The sequence below is a fragment of the Papio anubis genome, chromosome 3 (assembly GCF_008728515.1).
Source record: "Papio anubis isolate 15944 chromosome 3, Panubis1.0, whole genome shotgun sequence".
NCBI lineage: Eukaryota > Metazoa > Chordata > Mammalia > Primates > Cercopithecidae > Papio > Papio anubis.
Genome location: NC_044978.1, coordinates 80292008 through 80311138, shown reverse-complemented (window position 1 = coordinate 80311138; position 19131 = coordinate 80292008). Strand labels below are relative to the sequence as shown.

The 19131-nt window shown below is 41.5% G+C and overlaps 1 pseudogene; it reads right to left on the bottom strand.

Moving 5' to 3' along the window:
* Positions 1 to 9249: 9249 nt before the first annotated feature.
* Positions 9250 to 13773, bottom strand: LOC101022200 (annotated as a pseudogene).
* Positions 13774 to 19131: the final 5358 nt, after the last annotated feature.

Genomic DNA, 19131 nt, shown 5'->3' with positions numbered 1-19131 from the left:
CCCACCTTGACCTCCCAAAGTACTGGGATAAATAAAGAGGGGTTTTTTTTTGTTGTGTTTTGTTTTGTTTTGTTTTGTTTTTGACAAGCCTCACTCTGTCACCCAGGCAGGAGTGCAGTGGCACAATCTTGGCTCGTTGGAACCTCCGCCTACCGGGTTCAAGTGATGCTCCTGCCTCAGCCTGCTGAGAAATGCACCACCTCACCCAGCTAATTTCTGCATTTTTAGTACAGATGGGGTCTCACCATGTTGGCTAGGCTGACTTCGAACTCCTGGCCTCAGGTGATCCACCTGCTTCAGCCTCCCGAAGTACTGGGATTACAGGCATGAGCCACCGTGCCTGGCAAAGAGTTTTTTAGAAAGAAGTTCTGGAAAAGAAAGAAGCTTTCCTGCCTGCCCTTTGTCATGGTGGAGCAGAACTATCTAGTGCTCTAATTGTGAGGAGCTCTGCTGAGATATAGAATAGCTTGGTGTGACTTGGTGACTTTAGGGTTAGAGGGCTTGGGTTCAAGTCCTGACTCAGAGCTTACTTGTGTGACCTTTGGTCAAATCACTTAGTTTTTCTCTTTTTTTGGTTTCCTTGGGTAAAATAGGGTAGCTGGCTCTGCAAGGAGGGAGGGTAAATAAATTAATAATCCTGATGAGCGGTAAATATGTTGGTTCTTACTGTTAATGTGCTAGGCTGTTTTAGTGAATTATTTCTGACCCAAACCAGTTTCCCACCTCCAGTTTCAGGAAGATAATAAACATAGTAGTGCTGAATTACCAGGACGCGTGTAGGGCTAGTGGTTGATTTTATTCCTTATCCCTGAAGGTGCATCACCCTGCACTTTGCTGTAATCTTGAATTAAAATGGTTCTGAACCTCCTAATAGTAACTCATTATTGACAGCTTTAGCTTTCTTGAGAGATCTCATGAGACCTCTGAAACTCTTTCTGCCTGGAGCTGGAGCCAGGAAGCTTGGATTCTAGTCCCTATTCCTCACTTCCTATGGGGGATTGGCAGCAAGGCAATTCACTTTCCTGAGCTTGTTTTTACAGATTGGGTAAGATTCACATGACATTTTACATGGAATGATTTTTAAGTTGGGGAATGTGCATAAGATAAATTACTGTGTGATATGTTGATAATAATGGTAACAGTAGTAAGTGCACTTATTTTATTAGTAGGCGTGACCTCAAGGCTTACCTAGAGCGTGTTTTTAGTTCTTTGAGTCCTCATAATGCTGAAGATCTTAGGCATATGATTCTTTTCCATTTACAGTGGTGGCAGCATTTGGGCAAGATATTATATAGAAGAAAGATTATAAAATGTATATTAGTCAAATGTTGCTAATTATTTGCCATGATATATAATTTGAAGAAGGAAGACAGAATTTTGGGGAGATTCTTATGTGGAGTTACACAAACCATGTGCTTTTTGGATAACTTTGGAGAGAGTAGAGGAGGCATATCGGCGTTATATTTATAGATCCTTTGTACATTTTAAAATTTTTATTTGAGACAAGGTCTCACTTTGTTGCCCAGGCTGGAGTGTAGTGACACGATCATAGCTCACTGCAGCCTCGACCTCTGGGCTCAAGCGATCCTCCCACCTCAGCCTCCTGAGTAGCTGGGGCTACAGGTGCATGCCACCACACCTGGCTAATTTTTACAATTTTTTTGCAGAGATGGGGGTCTCACTTTGTTGCCAAGGCAGGTTTCATATTCCTGGGCTCAAGTGACCCTCCGGCCCTGGTCTCCCAAAGTGCTGGGATTACAGGCATGAGCCACTGTACCTGGCTCTACAGATTCTTTCGTGCTCAAAAATAAATGAAAATACATTCTCCTTTATTTCCAAATGTGCTTTTTTCTTGATCCTTGAACTACTTTCTTATTTTGTACCTCAGTAAACACAGTGATTAGCAGAGCCTGAAGGAGAAATCACAAGCTGTTTTCCACAGTGTTAACTACATTCTGTCATGGAATAAAAACGACTGATTGTCCTATGTGTTCCAGCAGAACTATTAGATACATCGTTTTCTGGGAACCCCTCCTTTTGAATTCCTCTCATTTTGAGGGTCACCATGGCCCAAAGCCACCACTGGTTTTAGGGGACAGCCCTAGGACTCCAGTCCACTCCCAGACAGGTCACAGCTCTGCCTGTCCATTGGTAATATATAAAAGGTATTTATGTATGTATGTATGTATGTACGTACGTATGTATGTATTTTTGAGACAGAGTTTCACTCTTGTTGCTCAGGCAGGAGTGCAATGGCACGATCTCGGCTCACTGTAACCTCCGCCTCCCAGGTTCAAGCAATTCTCCTGCCTTAGCCTCCCGAGTAGCTGGGGTGACAGGCATGTGCCACCACGCCCGGCTAATTTTTTTTTTTTTTTTTTTTAGTAGAGACAGGGTTTCTCCATGTTGGTCAGGCTAGTCTCGAACCCCCAGCCTCAGGTTATCCAGCCACCTTGGCCTCCCAAAGTGCTGGGATTACAGGCGTGAACCACCATGACTGGCCAAAAGATTTTTATATATTAAAGATCTACCATTGAAAAATAGTAAAATCTACCATTTAATCTATATTTAAAATCTACCACTGAAAATGAATTTGTGCAGAAACAAATTCATTTTCAATTGTAACTGAACCTTTGTTAAACCCTAGTTGGAATGTACTTACTCACTAAGAAAACCCTGATTCAGGGCTTAAAAATCATGTAGATGATATAAAAGCACTTTTTCTTCACTTTCAGAACCATTAGTTCAAGAACTATTTAATGTTTCTTTTCAGTTTTCCCCATAACACTTTCTTTGTGACACTGGTGTAGAATTTATTTTATGCTACTGGAACATTCCAATGCATTGATTTTATATTGCCATATAGGTTGTACATACCTTGAAGGCAAAAACCTTGTTTTCTTTTCTCTCTTTTTTTTTTTTTTTTTGAGACAGAGTCTCACTCTCTTGCCCAGGCTGGAGTGCGGTGATGCAATCTCAGCTCACTATAACCTCTGCCTCCTGGGTTCAAGTGATTCTCCTGCATCAGCCTCCCGAGTAGCTGGGATTACAGGCATGTGCCACCACGCCCAGCTAATTTTGTATTTTTAGTAGAGACAGGGTTTCTCCATGTTGGTCAGGTTGGTCTCGAACTCCCAACCTCAGGTGATCTGCTCGACTTGGCCTCCCAAAGTGCTGGGATTACAGATGTGAGCCACCGTGCCTGGGCCAGTAATTTTACATTAATTGTATTTGTTAGAACTTGCTCTCAATTTGATAAAAGTGACTTTATAAAATACAATGTTACTATTTTTTTTAAAGAACCTAAAAAAATCATTTAATTTTAAATTTTAATTAAATTTCTAAGTTTAAATTTTAAAAGTCAAGAATTCCTTAATACTCAGGCAAGTCCCTTACATAAGGCCATTGGAAGATCTAAGTCCAGCTCTGCCCAGGGCGGCTCCTGCAAAGACTGTTTTCATTAAAGCCAGTTTTCATTAGATGAGTCTTCCTGGGGCAAATATATTTGTTTATAGTTTATTATTTTAGTTGAAATATAAATCTTTCCATAGTTAGCACCTAGATTTCAGGATTTTTTTTTTTTTGTCGTTGTTTTGTTTTGTTTTTGAGGTAGAGTCTCGCGTTCTCTCCCAGGCTGGAGTGCAGTGGCGCGATCTTGGCTTTCTGAAGCCTCTCTCCCCCAGGTTCAAGCAATTCTGCTGCCTCAGCCTCCCAAGTAGTTGGGACTATGGGCATGGGCCACCATGCCTGGCTAATTTTTGTGTTTTTAGTGGAGATGGGGTTTCACCCTGTTGGTCAGGATGGTCTTGAACTCCTGACCTCAGGAGATCCGCCTGCCTCAGCCTCCCAAAGTGCTGGGATTATAGGCGTGAGTCACCACGCCTGGCCTTTGGATTTTATTAATACACATCTTTCCTTGGATTTACGGGAAAAATCTGCTAGTTGTATATGTGAAGTCTTATTCTAATTCTTGCATTATTTGGATCTGGGACTTGTAGAAACATTTGTTTGCTTATTTACTTGCTTTTTGATACATTTTCTTAAAAACAGAAAATTATTTGAAAGATAAGATGTATGTGCAGAGAAAACATATTTCAAATAAATGCATTAGATTTGGGGTCACTGACATAAGTGGAAAGACTTGCAGCTGCAATTCTTTATTATGTGTGAGCTTATAAGGAAACTGGGCTCAAGGGCATTGAAGGATACATATCTTTCCTTGGCATTCAGGGTCTGCCCTCTATCGGTGATATGTGCATAAATATACCTTTATCCCTCAGAATTCTGCACTAGATTGAAATAAATGTTATCAATTAGGCATAGTGTATGGGAGGTCAGATATGAATGAGGTAGAAAACCCTTTAAAAACTCAAATTGTAATTTTTCTCACTGTGGGATTTGCTGTTAATGCAAAAAGGATAGGGATAAAGTTAAAGAAAAATAGACAAATTGCAAACATTTTTAAATTTCACCATTAGAAGAAGAAGTAATTTAAAAATCTTGAATTAAATGAGGAATTGGACATCTTTATTGATGCAGGAGTAAAGTCCACTCCATTTTCTCCATGCATTGAATACACTATTTGGTTTTACATAAACGTGTCTTGATCCTTTTTGTAAACCAGTTACTCACTAATAGTAAACCCAGTGCTCTTGTTAATTATTAATGAGACTCTAAATATTCAGAGAGATAACTTTTTTAGTTCATTGCATAACACCACCAATGTAAGGGTTTTTAATTTACAATGAAATTATAACTTCATGAAACAAAGTTATAATATAACTTTATTAAAAAATTAACATTTAATGGAATTATTAAATAGTGAAAAATACTAAAATTATATACTCTTTTGCATTGCTTTTATTTTTTATGTAATCTTTTCTTTGGCATTAAAAAATTAACCTGTGAGAAATCTTGGAGAAGAAAATACATTGTTATATATTACTCTCTAGGGAGTAAAGCTACATGAGTGGGCTGTGGAATCTAACGGGGTTTACACATTGGCATTTTTGTAATTTAAAAACTGTGCATGCCGGGCACAGTGGCTCATGCCTGTAATCCCAGCACTTTGGGAGGCTGAGGCGGGCAGATCACTTGAGGTCGGGAGTTCGAGACCAGCCTGGCCTACATGGTGAAACCCCATCTCTACTAAAAATATAAAAATTAGCTGGGCATGGTGGTGCGTGCCTGTAGTCCCAGCTACTCAGGAGACTGAGGAAGGAGAACAGCTTGAACCCGGGAGGCAGAGGTTTTAGTGAGCCAAGATCACACCACTGCACTCCAGCCTGGGCAACGGAGTGAGACTCTGTCTCAAAATAAATAAATAAATACAGAAATAAAAAACCATCTTTGTTTTTAAAACTGACTTCAAAATATATTACAAAGCTATAGTAATAACCAAAACAGCATGGTATTGGCATAAAAGTAGACACATCACCAATGGAACAGAATAGAGGACAAAGAAATAAATTCACACAGTTATAGCCAACAGATTTCCAATGAAGACATCACAAACACACATTGGGGAAAAGACAGTCTTTTCAATAAATGGTGGTAGTCTCGACAATAAAGTTAGTGTCTTCAATAAAGGCAGTCTCTTCAATAAATGGTGTATGTGAATGTCCAATTTTTCTACCACCGTTTATTGAAGAGACCCCCATTTCTCAGCATATGCAAAAATCAGGTCAAAATGGATTAAATATAAATGTAGGCCAGGCATGGTGGCTCACCCTTATAATCCCAGCAGTTTGGCAGGCTTTGGTGGGGAGATTGCTTGAGGCCAGGAGTTCGAGACCAGCCTGAGTAACAGAGCAAGACCCCTTTTCTATGAAAAATTAAAAAAAAATTAGCCAGGCATGGTGGCACGTGCCTGTAGTTCCAGCTACTTGGGAGACTGAGTTGGGAGGATTGCTTGAGCCCTAGAGATCGAGGCTTCAGTGAACGGTGTTCATGCCATTGCACTCCAGCCTGGGCGATGAGACTCTCTCTCAAAAAAAAAAAAAAAAAATTAAAGGATTTAAATATAAGTACTGAAACTATGAAACTACTAGAAGCAAACCCTGGGGAAATGCTTTATAACACTGCTCTGGGCAAAGATTTTTTTGGATAACAGTTCAAACTTATAGGCAATAAAAGCAAAAATAAACAAATAGAAGTATACAAAACTGAAAAGCTGCACAGCAAAAGAAACAATAAATAACTGCATCTGACCAGTGGTTAATGTCTAAGAATATGTAAGAAACTCAGACAATTCAATACCAAGAAAACCAATAATATAATTTTTAAAAATGGGTGAAAGCAGGCATGGTGGCTCACGCCTGTAATCCCAGCACTTTGGGAAGCCGAGACCAGCCTGGCCAACATGGAGAAACCCCGTCTCTACTAAAAATACAAATGTTAGCCAGGCATGGTGGCAGGAGCCTGTAATCTCAACTACTCAAGAGGCTGAAGCAGGAGAATCACTTGAACCAGGCAGGTGGAGGTTGCAGTGAGTGGAGATCGCACCACTGTACTACAGCCTGGGCAACAGAGTGAGACTATGTCTCAAAAAAAAAATTGTTTAAAATGTTCATTCCAAGAAATTTATATATATATATACACACACACACACACACACGCACGCGCACACACACACACACACGAAATAATTGCAGCGCTAAACCAGGCACCTTCGACCAAATCACAACCTCCTCTTTGATTCCCCTTCACTCTAAGCCTCTTTCAAATTCTTTTTCCTGAGCTGGAAGACCAGTCAGATGCCCACGGGGTCAGTGCAAAGCACCTTCCCAGCCGGGCAACTGTGTACCTTTCTCTAGGAGTGCATGACGTCCTTCCCCGCAACTCCTTGTTTTAAGGGATTTAACCCATTAGGAAATTCATTTTTCAGTCTAAGCCAAAAGGAGGTGTCAGACATGGCAGTCTTCACTTCGAAGGTCCGTTTCCTGCTCCAGTCCCTGGCAAGGGTTCTAGAAGAGCCTGGCTGTCGGGTTTACATGAGGCCACCAGAAGATCTAAGCCCAGCTCTGCCCAAGGCGGCTCCTGCAAAGGCTGGGACCTCGGGTGCTGCTTCCTCAACCCTCTCGGCGACCACGACTCAAAGGAGAGACCTCAAGGATGCGAGGAGCAACACATGCTTGGCCTGTGTTCCAGGAAAGAGACCTGTCCAGAGAAACAGATTGGGCAGTTGCATGGAAACTTGAGTCAGAGATGGTGGCTTGGGGGTGATTTGGACAAATTAGGTTAGTTTAACAAAGCTCTGAAGTGGCGGAAGAGCTCCCCTGGACTACTGATTGAACACAGAACAAGAGATAAGCATGGTGTCAGACTAGGTCTTAGAGAGATGCAGGCCAGTCTCCTCCGACAGGGCCTTTGGACTGCCAGGACAGACACTGCTACCTACCCTCCACCAGCAGGAGTCATGGTAAGGAGCGACTGGGGTGGAAACTTGGGAAAAAAGCAACAACTAGATCGTTTTTGGCATTTTAACATAGAGACAGTGATAAGTGGTAACAACAGCAAAAGAAAAACAAACAAACAAACAAACCTTGAAGAGACCAATATTTAACCCCCATCCACCCAAGTTTCACACTTAAGTTCTATTCCCATCTCCCCCATTAGCACCACTGAACTAAATATCTATTTTAAAGCACCCAAACCAGTCTAGACCCTCTGGAAACCAAAAGCCCCAGTCAGAGCTGTCACCTGTCTTGGGTCCAGGTGAGAGGAGGGTTCCAGGAAAGGCACCTCATTAGTCACTCAGCACAGCGCACAGGGCGGCAAGCTCGGACATGAGCACTTGATGGGGACGCGGTTGGCAGTCACAGCATCCGTGCTGACACGCAACAAAGGGGACTCTTCGGTAATCCCGACTATTTGGTACCAGAGCCAAGACTAGAGGGAGCTGGGTCAGCAGAAAGGTACCCTGAGTCTCAGCAACAGGATGGCCCGTGAGAGGCAAGATCCAGGCGGGAGAGAAAAGGGGACCAAAGCACGTCTTGCACAAGGCTGGTACGGACAGGGCTGATCCTTCTTGCAAGGACCAGAGAATGCACTTGACTGCTGGCTGATCAATCTCTAACTGGTGAGTGTGCGTGACAAGGCTCAGCCCTGGCTCCACAGGGAGCCACGGAGCTGACTCAACTGATACAAATGTTCCCACCTCTGCCCCACCCCCAAGTCCCATGGTTCCACCATCACCTGATTTTCATTTGGACTTCTTTTACAGCCAAAGTAGGTATAAATGCTAAACAGAGACCCCCAACACCCCTACCAGGAGGGACACGGCAGATTCTATAATGGCGCAGCCAGAAGGCTGTGGGCTATAGGCAGCAAGGGGGAGAAAGAGAACCGATACTGGCCTCAATCAGAACTGACACCGGCCTCTGCTGATGTGCAAGAAAAAGCGGGAAAGGAGTGTCACGGATGCTTCTGAAGCCCGCGAGTGTGATTTTGGATGAAGGCCAGCCGGCGGGGACCAACTTTGCCTAGCTGGCTGCTGCCAGTTCCTGTAAGGGGCATTTTTTCTGAGTAAATGGCGATTCCTCTTCCATGTAGCATCCGCTTGGATCACGATGCTAATTATAACTGGAAAGGGGTGTTTTGGGGAGTGTATTTAGGAGAGGAAGAAAGTAAAAACTTAAAAAAAACCTAGATGGCTCAAAGTTTCTGCCTCTTTTGTAGGAATAGTAAGTCAACTATGAGCAAATACTTTAATTCAACATTAAGAGGAAAAAGCATACTTTGGAAAGCATACAGAAAAAAAGGTAGTTAACGTTGGATGGCTTATAAAATGGAACCTCAGGGAGCCTAAACAAAAATGCATCTTTGGTCAAATTCTGCTTTTTTTTGAGATGGAGTTTCGCTCTTGTCACCCAGGCTGGAGTGCAGTGGCGCGATCTCAGATCAATGCAACCTCTGCCTCCTGGGTTCAAGTGATTCTCTTGCCTCAGCCTCCCGAGTAGGTGGGATTACAGGTGCAAGGCACCATGCCTGGCTAATTTTTTGTGTTTTTAGTAGAGACAGGGTTTCATTACATTGGCCAGGCTGGTCTTGAACTCCTGACCTCAGGTGATCTGCCTACCTCAGCCTCCCAAAGTGCTGGGATTACAGGCCTGAGCCACTGCACCCAGCAACTTTTGCTTTTTAAAATTCCTAGTTTGACTTCACTTCCCAGTGCTCATGGAAATGACATCTGCTGTGAGAAGTGTGGAGTTGGAGTCGTCTCTGGGAGCATCAGAGGGTTGGGGAGTTTTATTCTGGCAGTTTCTTGATCTTCTCTTTCTCGGTCTCGCGTTTGTCTCTTGCTATCACCAAGAAGTGTGAGTAGCGCTTGGCGACCTGCTCTGAGGAAATGCTATCCAGAGTCTTTACCTCCTGGGCTGCAGTGGAAGACTTGGGCTTGTGGTCCCCGTAGCCCTGTTCCTCGAAGGTCGGCAACAGGCCCCAGCTGATGGTACTCTCATTGGCGGCCACAGTGATGCTGCTCTTCCCACAAGCCAGGCTCTGGGTTCTCTAGCCACAGAGGTCCTGCACTGCTTTTGGGTACACGGTAGATTCATGGGAGGTGTTGGTGGCCCCCCAGAGAAACAGACCACCCACTTCACTGATGGCAAAGGAGCAGGTGTAACCAGCATAGATCTGGGACGCCCCACATCCAGAAAAGTCAAACAGCTTCACCAGGCAGGGGACCATCTCATCCTTCTGCTCTGCATGGCCCAAACTGCCATAGCCACCAGAGCCCCAGGAGAAGACTTGCTTCTGGGAGTCCAGAACCAGTGTGTCATTAGCGCCACAGGCCACGTCTTGCACAACCACGTTTGGTACAGGTGGCATCTGTTCATTTTTGGTCTTCTCAATGAAGATGGCCACTTGCCGGGGCACCAGTTTGCAGTCGTATTCTATCTGCTGTGGCCAGGCAATGAACTTCCCATCTGAATTGTGTCTCAGCTGACCATATTCAGGGCACCCAAAGGAACAGAGGTTTCCTTTGCAGTCTATTATCGTACTGAATCCAGCCCCACAGGCTATTTTGGTAATTGGCTGGCCATTGTACATTATCTGCGCTGTGGACAGGGTCTGTCTGGTTGCCAAGGACCAGCTGCCCCATCTTGTTCTCCCCAAAGGCAAACACAGAGCCAGTTTCTGTCAAGGCCAAGGTGTGGTTCCGCCCACATGCTGCAGACACGATCACTTCGTGGCTGAGACCCTCAAAGAGTCTGGGGGCTTTCACTCTCTTGGTGTCGCCGTGTGCCAGCTGCCCCTTCTTTGAGGAATTTTTAAAAGCTGATCTCCTAGAAATATAGTAGAATAGTGGTTACCAGAGGGTCACGGTGGGGTTGGGTAGATAGGGAGGATGGGGAAATGAGGAGAGGTTAGTGAACGGGTATAGGATTGCAGCTAGTTTGAAGAAATAAGGTCTGGTGTCCTATTTTTGACTATATTTGACAATAGTGAATATTTCGAAATAATGAAAAGTTTTGAATGTTCTTATGACGAAGAAATGATAAATGTTTGAAGTGAAGGTAAGCCAGTTACCCTGATTTGATCATTTCACAATGCATACCTGTATTTAAAGATCACACTGTGTCCCATAAGTATGCAAAATTATGGGTCAAAAATAAAATAAAATGTAAGAAATCTCTGTCTTTGGAAATTACTATTTTTCTCTTTTTTTTTTTTTTGAGATGAAGTCTTGCTGTGTCACCCAGGCTGGAGTACAGTGGCTTGATCTCGGCTCACTGCAACCTCCGCCTCCTGGGTTCAAGCAATTCTCCTGTCTCAGCCTCCTGAGTGGCTGGGATTACAGGTGCCTGCCACCATGCCCGACTAATTTTTGTATTTTTACTAGAGACGGGGTTTTGCCATGTTGGCCAGGCTAGTCTCAAACTCCTGACCTCAGGTATTCCACCCGCCTTGGCCTCCCAGAGTGCTGGGATTACAGGCATGAGCTACCGCACCTAGCCTGGAAATGACTATTTAAAGTTAGGAGTTATCTGTTGACTTATTTGTTGTCCCTGTTGTTTGACTTGTAGACTTTGGTACAGCCTGAAGTATAAAATTCCTATTGTTAACTACATAAAATCCTGTTATTAATAAACAAACTCAAAAGAATACCAGAACAAAAATTTCTTTATTATGAAGCCCTCTCTTTTTAAAAAGCATTCAGCAGAAACAAACAACATACTGTATGCCAGAATATCAGCACCACTTCCAGAAAATTACTCCAAGTTTCACAGCAGTTTACTGGGTTCCACGGTTTTGGGGAATAGAAAAGCAGGGCAGTAGCTGTTATACCTGTATTCAGTTTCTTTCTTCTATTGTATCCTCCTTTTTTTTTTTTTTTTGAGATTGCCCAAGGTGGAATGCCGTGATACAATCTCCACCGCAACCTCTGCCTCCTTGGTTCAAGCGATTCTCCTGCCTCAGCCTCCTGAGTAGCTGGGACTACAGGTGTGCGTCACCATGCCTGACTAGTTTTTTCTGTTTTTTGTTTTTTTATTAGAGATGGGGCTTCACCATATTGGCCAGGCTGGTCTCAAACTCCTGACCTCATGATCTGCCCACCTTGGCCTCCCAAAGTGCTGGGATTACAGGTGTGAGCCACTGGGCTCGGCCTATTGTATCCTCCTTTAATGAGTTTAAAGTGTCCCCTCAAAAGATGTTGAAGTTCTAACCCCCGGTACTTGTGCATATGACTTGATTTGGAAAATAGGATCTTTGCTGATGATCAAGTTAAGATGAGGTCATTAGGATGGGCCCTAATCTAATATGATTGAGTCCTTACAAAAAGGGGAAATTTTGTCAAAGAAACTGACCCTTAGAGAGAGAAGACAATGTGAATACACAGGGATAAGGCCATCTATTTAATACCAGCCAATGAACACTTGAGGCTCCCAGAAACTAAGAACCCTTTCAGATAATCAAAATGCCAGGTTTTTGTTTGTTTGTTTGTTTTAAGACAGAGTCTCACCCTGTCACCCAGGCTGGAGTGCAGTGGCATGATCTTGGCTCACTGCAACCTCCACCTCCCAGGTCCAAGCGATTCTCGTGCCTCAGCCTCCTGAGTAGCCAGGATTACAGGCGTGTGCCACCACACCCAGGTAATTTTTTTTCTTGTATTTTTAATAGAGATGGGGTTTTGCCATGTTGGCCAGGCTGTTCTCAAACTCCTGGCCTCAAGGGATCCATCTGCATCAACTTCCCAAAGTGCTGGGATTACGGGTGTGAACCACCATGCTTGAGCAAAATGCCACTTTTCTGAATATATGTTTATTTTTTGGTTTCCTGCATATATCCCAACATCCATATCTTTTACTTGCCCACCACGTTCCCATTTCTCTTTAAATCAGGTTTTGATTTTCTGAAAGTCTGAATGTTGAATTGACTGGTGTCCTGGAATACACTGCAAATAATTCCTACTTGCGTTTCACTGACACTATGTTGCCTTTCCCTGAGTAAGTTTTGCTTGCTTAAATTGTATATGTAAAGGTACCCTCAGCACTTTAGAGGACATATACAGTATGAATTCAAAATATAATTACTTTTAGGAGAGTACATAGAAGTACTCTGAACCATGGAGTACCATTAAATGGAAGTTTTTATTATAATTACCAATTTTACATGATACATGCAGTTATGTATGTGCTCTGATTCCTATCTCCTCCCTTACTGTGAAAGGGCTGGTTAATTGAGGAGAATGTGAAGGTCATTTCACCACAAAACGCTCTAATGCTCTAACTCAGAGTATTAACAATATTTATTCTGATTATTAGTTTTCCCTTATGCATCCCTTTTCATTATCTGATTCACATCTCTCACAAGTGATGTTAGTGTAAATGGTTGAATATTTTCAGAGTATAGTATATATAACAACATAGCACCTTAATCTCACAATAAGGTTATTTTTTCCGTCTTAATTTTTTCCTATTTTATCCTTATATATTTCAGAATATGGATCAGCAGTCTTTTTTTTTTTTATTAACTTATTTTGAGACAGAGTCTTGCTGCTCTGTTGACGAGGCTGGAGTGCAGTGGCATGATCACAGCTTACAACAGCCTCAACCTCCTGGGCTCAAGTGATCCTCCCACCTCAGCCTCCCGAGTAGTTGGGACTACAGGCACGAGCCACTACGCCTGGCTAATTTTTACGTTTTTGGTAGAGATGGGGTCTACTATGTTGCCCAGTCTGGTCTCAAACCCCTGAGTTCAAGCAATCCTCTCACCTTGGCCTCCCAAGGTCCTGGGATTTCAGGCATGAGCATTACTTTCAGCCAGCTGATTCTATACAATAGGCTTTGTTCTTACCGTGTTTTCTAATGTATTTTGTGCTATCTCCTACTGTTCTAAGACACAAAAGTAAAAAAAACCATATTTTCATATATTTACATATATATAATGTTTACATATATATTTGTATTTGATGTCTGGGTCCAGAGTTATACCTGAAGTTTTTATTAGGTTAACCATGATAATTGGCGTCCTACTGCTGTCAGATGTACTCTAACAAAGAAATAGATTACTGTTTATTATATTGAAGGAAGGGTGTGTTTAACAATGGCTAGCTTTTGAAGTGAAAATCTCAACAGATAGTGACCCAATTTATTATGGGATTTAATGTGTTTGATGGAGGGGACAGAAAACATTTTTAGCCAGTATCATGATTTCTAATTTTTGTTTGGGTCTTAGAGAAGAGGGAAGACTTCACCTTCCAGATCCCCTATGGACCAGTTCCGGATGTTGGAAACAGACATTTGGGAGATCTTTGGATTCCTGCATGGACTTATGACCTCCTATCCTAAGTCCGGCAACAATTTTTTTTTTTTTTTTTTTTTTTTTAGCATTCTTGAATTGTACAGTGAGAAATGGAGTTGCTTTGGTCAAATGTTCCTCCTTTGTGCCACGGTGTACTCTGGGCATATCTCTAACTTTGCATTGGCTGTAAGGCTCTTCATTTTAGCTTTGTAGATGAGAGTGTGGTGCTTAGGTTCAAATTCTGTCTCTGCTACTGTCTAGCTGTGTGAGCCTGGGTGAATTACTTATCTTTCTGAGTTTTAGTTTTCTGATGTGTAAAATGAGAGTAATAATATGCCTAGTTCACGGTGTGGTTATAAGGATGAAATAAGATATATGATGGCTCAGCATAATAGTATGTGGTAAGCACTAAGTCAGTGACATCTATTACTATTACCTCTATACTTATGGTGCTCATGAATTCGTGTCTTATTTGCAAAGAGCTTAGCTGTAGCCCTCTGAGACTGTTAAACGGAACTGATTGATCAGAGTTTGGTCACCTAGTGCCTCCATTATATAGAGCCAAGGAACCAGTTAGTTTTGGACATGTTGGTGGATCACTTAAATTCATGCCACTGGCCTTGAAGGACCTCGAACAAGAGCATTTTCTTGGTTCATTGCAAATATCACTAGTGTTAGAAAAACAACCTATGCACATGTGTGTTAGAGGCATCACCTCTGTGGAGGAAGCATCATTATAGTTACTTATTGACTTCTTGCTGTGCTATATTTTATATAATAATGCTTTAATAATGTTTTAGTCAAAATGAAAGTATCTTTAAAAGAGCTCAAACACACACTGAATTGCTAAAAAGTTATATGACAAAAGAGTGATGTAACGACATTCTTATGAGTCAATCTTTATTGCATGTCGATAAAATTCTGCACTATTCTAGTTGAATAGGAAGAGACTAGTTCATAAGAAGCCCATTACCCTAAGCTAGGTGTTAATAATCTCTTTGTGTTAATATTACAATACGCTGCATGATGCCAGGCTTGGAATACAAAAGTTCAGGGTTATATAAGTGTTCTGGCATGCACAACTGTTTGAGCAAGACACTTGGAATTCCAGCTTGTCCAGCAGTTTAACTAGGCTGTGAAAACAATAGGGGCAAGAATGTAGCAAAATGCCCCTATTTCAACTATTCTTAATATAGCTGTCTTTTGATGACTTTCTCACAAATTGTTCAGTCCTGAGAGTCCCATATCTTTTTCCTATGAATAGTTTATCATTTTTACACAAGGAAACTTGCTAAGTGTCTTAAGAGGTGGTGACATTCATTATTTTTTAGTTTATCTGAAGAAAACTACCCTTTTTCTCATTAGTTTTTGTATAAAAATTAGTCCTTAAGCCAGTATATATAGTGTATAGGTACTTTTGGTACACTAAGTAGTCATTAAAATGCAAGACAAAGCATTTAGCTTTTAAGAACAAATGTCTCACATTCTGAACATAGAGCAGAACTTCTTAATCACTGCAAACTTTCTACTGATCTGATAGATATACAAGGCTTCTGTTCTGAAGAGAAAAATAGCTAGTGGTTCATTGAGAATTGACTGGGTCAGAGTCTGACCTAAGCATGTATGTGTATTAACTCACTAAATATGTGTATTAACTTACCACTTTGAGATGAGTAATTTTATCTTTTCCATTTTACAAATTAGGAAACCAAGGCCCACAGAGATCAGATAACGTGCTTTAGTAAGTGGTTGAACAGGGATTCAAATATAGGCTAATTGGACCAGGCATGTGGCTCATGCCTGTAATTCCAGCACTTTGGGAGGCCAAGGCAGGTGGATCACCTGAGGTCAGGAGTTCAAGACCAGCCTGGCCAACATGGCAAAACCCCGTCTCTACTAACAATACAAAAATTAGCCAGGCTTAGTGGCACATGCCTGTAATCCCAGCTATGTGGGAGGCTGAGGCATGAGAATCGCTTGAACCCAAGAGGCAGAGGTTGCAGTGAGCTGAGATCACACCACTGCCCTCCAGCCTGGGAGACAGAGTGAGACTCTATCTCAAAAAAAAAAAAAAAATGCTAATTGGCTCTAGTAACTGAGTTCTTCAACACTAACCTACTTGTGTTTTGGATGCCAAAAAAGACTTTGCAAACATCAATTGAGAACATTCTAGAAATAACTTTTTCCTAATATTAAAAAAAAAAAAAGGAAAAAGAAGAAAATGACGAAAATTTAGAGTAGATTTTTTTCTTGCCCAAAAACTTCTCGTGGAAAATACATGTTAGAAAGGCTTTTGGAACACTGTTTGCTTTTTTGGGCTTTCATGCTTCATGTCCCGGTGAAAGAACAAAGTTATAAGAGTTAGGAGGCTCTGGTTCCAGGCTCTGCTGTTAATAGTTGTATCACACTGGCTAAGTCACTCATTCTCTTTGGATTATTTTTTCCAAGTGAAAATATTAATGCTATTAATCTTTTATAGTTATTGGAAGAATCAGATAGAACTGATAGGAAATGATTTAAAAACACTAAGTGGTATGGAAATATAAAGTGGTATTTATAGTTGTTTATTTTCACCAGCCACATATGGAATCATGTCATCTCAGAATTGGAGAAAGTGTTAGAGTCATCTAGTAACAAGGCATAGTGGTGGGGTGGAAAGAGCTGTAACATTTGTCCTGCATTAAAATCTTTTCTCAGTCACTTATTTACTTAATAATCTTGGGCTGGTGATCCAACTTCTCTGAGTCTCGGCTTTATTTGTGAAAGAGAATTGTATTTTCTTTCCAGGGGTATGAGGATTAAGTGTAGTGTCCTGTCACATGCTCTCTCAGGAAATCCTCAGACTAAAAGAAAACAAAACAAAGCCAAAAACAGGCTGCCAACTGAGATCAATACAAGTAGCAAAAATCACACACCATAATATTTTGAAGATAAATTGAAGTCAATAAACATTTGTTAAGTATTACCATAAGAAGAAGTGTTTTGGTGGGGCGCAGTGGCTCATGCCTGTAATCCCAGGATTTTGGGAGGCTGAGGCGGGTGGATCACCTGAAGTCAGGAGTTCAAGACCAGCCTGACCAACATGGTGAAACCCTGTCTCTACTAAATACCAAAAATTAGCCGGGTATGGTGGCACGTGCCTGTGATCCCAGCTGCTTGGGAGGCTGAGGCAGGAGAATTGCTAGAACCTGGGAGGTGGAAGTTGCAGCGAGCTGAGATGGCGCCATTGCACTCCAGCCTGAGCAGCAAGAATGAAACTCCGTCTCAAAAAAGAAAAAAAAAGAAAAGAAGTGTTTTACGTATTCTTACTAGAGGAACATGTGAAAGGTATGAGATGCCAATGGCATCTTTATTTTATTTTTATTTTTTACCTGCAGCCCATGTTTATGCTAAGTATCTTTATTTTATAAAAACAGCAATGCTATGCTAACTACTTATAATTTTTAGAAGATGACAATATCACAAAATCTGATGGTTTACAGTTTCTTTAGGTTTATCTATATACACAACCTGTGAGCGGTGGCAGTGTGGTAGGCAGAATAATGATACCTTAAAGATATCCATGTCCTAATCCCCGGAACCTGTGAATATGTTATGCTGTAAGCCAAGGAGAAATTAGGGTTGCAGATAGAATTAAGGTTGCTTGCTATCAGCTGACCTTAAAATAGGGCGAGTATGTTGGGTTATCCAGGTGGGTCCAATGTAATCACAAGGGTTCTAAAAAGTGAGAGAGAGAGAGAGAGAGAGAAGAGAGAGACTCAGAGTGATTGCAGCATCTGAAGGACTTGGCCTAATGTTACTGTCTTTGAGGAATAAGGAAGGGGGTTATGAGCCAAGGAACGCAAGAAGCCACTAGAAGCTGTAAAAGGCAAGGATAATGATTCTTCCCTAGAGCTTCCAGAAAGGAGTGCAGCCCTGCCAACACCTTAATTTTAGCACTATGAGATCCATTTTGGACTTCTGAACTACAGAACTGTAAGATAACGCATTTGTGTTATTTTAAGCCACCGAATTTTGGTAATTTGTTACAGCAGCCATAGAATTAATACAGGCAGTTTTCTTTCTTTTCAACCCTTTTATTTTCTTTTTCTTTTCTTTTTTCTTTTTTTGAGACAGAATCTTGCTCGTCGCCCAGGCTGGAGTTCAGTGGTGTGATCTCTGCTCACTGCAACCTCCGCTTCCTGGGTTCAAGCAATTATTCTGCCTTAGCCTCCTGAGTAGCTGGGATTACAGGTGCATGCCACCATGCTGGCTAATTTTTGCATTTTTAGTAGAGACAGGGTTTCACCATGTTTGTCAGGCTGGTCTCGACCTCCTCACCTTGTGATCCACCCGCCTGAGCCTCCCAAAGTGCTAGGATTACAGGCGTGAGCTACCATGCCCCGCCTATTTTTCTTTTCTACTTGCATTGGCTAATTGCATTATTTGCACTGGCTAATTGCATATTCTAATTGCATTGTTGCTTCTATTACATATACTATTAATAATTACTAGTATAATTAATTAGACTATTATTATTGCTTCTCTTAATAGAAGTAGTATTCAATGTTCTATTCTTGTTTTTCATTTTAAAAGGAATGTTTATAACTTTTTGCTAATAAGAAATATATTTGCTGTAGGTTTTTAATATGTTCATTCCTATGTCAGGTTAAGAAAACTCCATTCTATTTCATATTTTAAAATCAGAGAATACCTATTAAATTTTATCAAATATTATATCTTAATTTCCCCTTTCTTATGTTATACATTTCTTATCCTCTTTTTGTACCCAAAATAGCATAATTAGGCTTTGTCCTTCTTTCTTACATTTTTGGAAAAGTCAGTGAGGAGAGTAGTCTTTAAAAATTAATAAATATTTTAGCCCTAAAAGTAGAAAGAATAACTTTATTGTTGGTGAGTTCTCAAAGCAGTATCAAAAATTGCTAGATGAATTAAAGAAGAAAGTGAGAGCTGATTGTGGCAGTAAATTATAGACAGTAAGTTGTGGGCAGTAAATTTAAAACAGCAAATAGTGTAAAATATGTAGCTAAAACTATCTAAGGGTAGGTTCTCTAGTCTGATATATATATATATATTTTTTCTTGAGATGGGAGTTGTGCTGCTGTTGCCTACCCAAGCTGGAGTGCAACGGGGTGATCTTGGCTCACTGAAACCTCTGCCTCCCGGGTTCAAGGGATTCTCCTGCCTCAGCCTCCCAAGTAGCAGGGATTACAGGTGCCAGCCACCACACCCAGCTAATTTTTTGTATTTTTTTTTTTTTTTTTTTTGGTAGCTACGAGGTTTCATCATGTTAGCCAGGCTGGTCTCGAACTCCTGACCTCAGGTGATCTACATGCCTCGGCGCCCAAAGTGCTGGGATTTCAGGCGTGAGCCGCTGCACCT